At 46.7% G+C, this 4,766-nt stretch overlaps 1 pseudogene; it reads left to right on the top strand.

Moving 5' to 3' along the window:
* Positions 1 to 3,591: 3,591 nt before the first annotated feature.
* The window catches only part of LOC103076462 (SH2 domain-containing adapter protein E-like), a 1,536-nt pseudogene continuing 361 nt past the window's right edge, over positions 3,592 to 4,766 (top strand).

Genomic DNA, 4,766 nt, shown 5'->3' with positions numbered 1-4,766 from the left:
ATGTAGGGTCTTCCTGAAACACTTTATTGAGAATGATTAATGCTGCTTCCAGGTTCAGTGAGAGCATGACTGATTAGTGATGTCTGCCATGTCTGAAGGACAAGTAAGTGACACACTCATACAAGATCTCTGCCCTCCATGGTCTAAGTATACTCAAATTTCATAACTCTTTTCAAATAACCTCCTCTATTAAGCCTTGACCATCTATTATAGCTCACCATGACCAATCTATTTTAAAATAGATATTCCTTATTTTTTATACCCATTTTGACAATTTTTTTAATCTCTTTTCACAGTATCATGAACATATATCTGCATATATCTTGTTCCCTAGACAGTAAGCTCCTAAAGGCTAGAACTCTTCTTTTCTTCTTTTGCACATCAGCCCATTGATCTGTATTCTGTCCTCAGCAGATGGTCAAAAAGTTTATTTATTGAAGGAGCTACTACCACTGTGAACTTATCTCATGTTTCATCTTCCTCTTTAAGATTTTGGGCTCTCATATTATCCACAATGACTCATATGGTGTTTTATGTTCTTGCTGAACAAGCCTGGCTTCTCAATTTCCTAACATATACCTGGTAATGATGCTGGTAGGTAAATTAGCTCAGTATCCCAAGTGGATTCCCTAAGGTTCCTTGGATCCCACCAGCAGCTACAAATGCATTGTGCTTCATTCCTTTGACAAGCTCACTATGCTCCATTGTCACCTGTTCTCACACTGTGTGCTTCAGGCTGTTGCAACATCACACTAGCCTCTGCTACATCAGGCTAGCCCTGCATTCCAATATGACTACTGTACCCCTCCTTCCCCCTGGCCTGAATGAGCAAGAGAGCCCTAATCAACTGCTGCTGTAACCCCCTCCAGTCTGGGTAGGGAAGAGACTCCTGAGGGCAGTCTACACACAGAGGCAGGGCCAAAGCGAAAGCTGAACCCCAGGAAGTGTGCAAACAAAGAAGAGAAAGGGAAATTTCTCCACACAGCCTCAGGAGCAGCAGATTAAATCCCCTCAATCAACTTGATAAACCATCTGAAGAATGCCTGAATAGACAAGGAATGTTCCCAAAATTGAGACAGTTGATTTTGGGAGCAACTGTAGACTTGGGTTTTGCTTTCTGCATCTAATTTGTTTCTTGTTTTATGTTTACATTAGTATAGTATTTAGTGCTTATTATCATTGGTACATTTGTTTATTGGTTTGGTTGCTCTCTTCATATATATCTATATATCTATATATTTATTTATTTACTTATTTATCCTTTTTCTCTTTTTGTGAGTGTGTATGTGTATGATTCTTGGTGTGATTTTGTCTGTATAGGTTTGCTTTTACCATTTGTCCTAGGTAAAAGGACAAATGTTTTTACCATTTGTCCTGTCTGTTCATTTTTCCTTTTTGTATTCTTTTTTTGTTTGTTTTGTTCTCTCTTACTTTTTTGCTGAGCTGTGGGTTTGGCAGGGTCTTGGTGCTCCGGCAGAGTGTTGGGCACCTCCAAGGTGGGAGGGCTGAGTCCAGGACATTGGACCACCAGAAACCTCCCTGCCCCATGTATCATCAATCAGAAAGAGCTCTCCCAGAGATCTCCATCTCAGCACTAAGACACAGCTCCAAATAATGGCCAGAAAGCTCCAGCACTTGACGTCCCATGCCAAACAACTAGCAAGACAGGAATACAACCACACCCATTAGCAGAGAGCCTGCCTAAAGTCATACTAAGTTCACAGACACTCCAAAACACACCACTGGATGCAGCCCTGTTCACCAGAAGGACAAGATACAGCGCCACCCATGAAAACACAGGCACCAGTCACCTCCACCAGGAAGCCTACACAAGCCACTGAACCAACTTCACACACTGGTGGCAGATACCAAAAATAATGGGAACTACGAACCTGCAGCCTGTGAGAAGGAGACCCCAAACACAGTTAGTTTAACAAAATGAGAAAACAGAGAACTATATAGCAGATGAAGGAGCAAGGAAAAATCCCACCAGAAAAAAACAAATGAAGAGGAAATAAGTCTATCTGAAAAAGAATTCAGATTAATGATAGTAAAGATGATCACAATCTCAGAAATAGAATGGAGAAAATACAAGAAACATTTAACAAGGACGTAGAACTAAAGAGCAAACAAACAATGATGAACAACACAATAAATGAAATAAAAAATTCTCTAGAAGGAACCAATAGCAGAATAACTGAGGCTGAAGAATGGATAAGTGACCTGGAAGATAAAATGGTGGAAATAACTGCCACAGAGCAGAATAAAGAAAAAAGAATGAAAAGAATTGAGAACAGCTTCAGAGACCTCTGGGGCAACATTAAACACACCAACATTTGAATTATAGGGGTCCCAGAAGAAGAAGAAGAAGAAAAAAAAAGGGACTGAGAAAATATTTGAAGAAATTATAGTTGAAAACTTCCCTAACATGGGAAAGGAAATAATTAATCAAGTCCAGGAAGCACAGACAGTCCCATACAGGATAAATCCAAGGAGAAACATGTCAAAACACATATTAATCAAAGTAACAAAAATTAAATTCAAGGAAAAAATATTAAAAGCAGCAAGGAAAAATAAAAAATAACAACATACAAGGGAAAATAATAAACAAGGGAAACCCCATAAGGTTAACAGTGATCTTTCAGCAGAAACTCTGCAAGCCAGAAGGGAGTGGCAGGACGTATTTAAAATGAAAACCTACAACCAAGATTGCACTACTCATCAAGGATCTCATTCAGATTTGATGGAGAAATTAAAAACTTTACAGACAAACAAAAGTTAATGAAATTCAGCACCACAAAACCAGCTTTACAACAAATACTAAAGGAACTTCTCTAGTCAGGAAACACAATAGAAGGAAAAGACCTATAAAAACAAATCCAAAACAATTAAGAAAATGGAAATAGGAACATACATACTGATAATTATCTTAAATGTAAATGGATTAAACACTCCAACCAAAAGACACAGACTGGCTGAATGGATACAAAAACAAGACCCATATATATGCTGTCTACAAGAGACCCACTTCAGACCTAGGGACACATACAGACTGAAAGTGAGGGGATGGAAAAATGTATTCTATGCAAATGGAAATCAAAAGAAAGCTGGAGTAGTAATACTCATATCACAAAAAACAGACTTTAAAATAAAGACTATTGGAGAGGGTGGGCTGCCCGCTGGCGGCCCACCATCCATCGCGGTGCCGGGGACACACCCGCTGCCTCCGCTTCGTCTCCCCTGGTCCCCGGGAGTGTGGGCAGGGCTGTCTTGGGGCTTCCATGGGCCCAGCCTCTCCCACTTCGGGAGGAAAACGCAGGCAAAGCCCCTGGCACCTGCCACCCCCGGAGACCCGTGGAGGCCCTGGCTGTGCAGGCGCTGAAGACGAGCCCCGGCTGGGCCCCAGCGCGTCGTGCCTGTCGCTGTCCGTGTCTGAAGCAGTGGCTCGCGCCCGCATGCTGGGCACCCCAAGCCCCCCGCCGCCGGCTGTAGGGGCCCCACACTGTGGGGTGTAGGCGGCGGCTGGCTCAGGACGAGCAGAGCAGCTGTCGTGGGGCCTCGCCACGGCCTCTAGCACTCCAGCCCCAGGGAATGCAGTGGCCCCCGGCCCCTGGCGCTTCTCCGTGTCTAAGCTGGGCCTCCTCGCTCACCTGCTCCGTGGCCACGACACTCCTGAGCCGCACCGGCCAGGCGCCCCTCATGGTGGCCAAGTGGTTCAAGGAGTTCTCCCTGAAACTGAAGACAGTGTCGGAGCGGGCCAAGCCCGGCAGCGGGGGAAGCAGCAAATTGCGCAAGAACTCGGAGGCGGGCAGCGCGGGGCCCACCCCGGGCAAGGTCCAAAAGAACTCGGCAGATGAGCTGGGGAGCAGCTGGGCCAGGGTCAGCCCCCCCAAGGATAGCCGGCAATCCCAAGACAGCCTGCAGGGTCTGATTCAGGCTGCCGCATGCAAGGGCCACAAGAACTCCTGGGCCACCAAGGAGGAGCCCCACCGGAGTGCGGCCAAGAGCTCAGGCTGCAGCACCTACATCAACAGGCTCATCAAGGTGGACATTCAAGAGAAGAAAGGGAAGAGCAACTACCCCAGCAGCAGTAGTAGCAGCAGCAGTAGCAACAGCAGCTCTTCCTCCGCGTCCTCTTCCCCTTCCTCCCTGGGAACCGAACTGGACAAGGACAAGATTATTAAGCAGCAAGACACGGTCATCATTTTAGAAGACTACACTGACCCTTATGATGCTAAATGAACGAAAGGCCAAAGGGATGCAGAGAGAGTAGGGGAGAATGATGGATACATGGAACCCTATGATGCACAGCAAATGATAACAGAAATCAGACGATGAGGTTCCAAAGACCCCCTGGTGAAGGCTCTTCATCTGCTCGACAGCCCCTGCGAGCCAGGGGAGAACAGCACGAAGCCCGAGGCTCTCTCTGGCCAAGAGACGGAGCTCCAAGGAGCTGCTCGGGAAGCCACCGCAGCTGTACGACATGCCCTATGAGCCGACAGCCAAAGGCGGCCCGCGCGCCGAGGGGCCGGAGCGGAAGGCACGGCTGCCCCAGGACGACAAGAGGCCAGCGGCCAAGTACTAGCAGCCCTGGGAGTGGAAGAAGGAGCAGATCGTGCGGGCGCTGTCGGTTCAGTTTGAAGGCTCTGAGCAACCTTCCATCAAGGAGGAGACAGTGAGGCAACACCACCAACAGAAGAGTTGGACCCAGAATATCTTGAAGCCAACCCTCTCTGACCACAGTGAGGGGGGAAGATTGGACCCAA

The sequence above is a fragment of the Lipotes vexillifer genome, unplaced genomic scaffold (genome assembly GCF_000442215.2).
Source record: "Lipotes vexillifer unplaced genomic scaffold, Lipotes_vexillifer_v1.1 scaffold799, whole genome shotgun sequence".
Lineage (NCBI taxonomy): Eukaryota > Metazoa > Chordata > Mammalia > Artiodactyla > Lipotidae > Lipotes > Lipotes vexillifer.
Note: the sequence above shows the minus strand (reverse complement) of the source record. Positions and strands in the feature narration are given on the sequence as shown.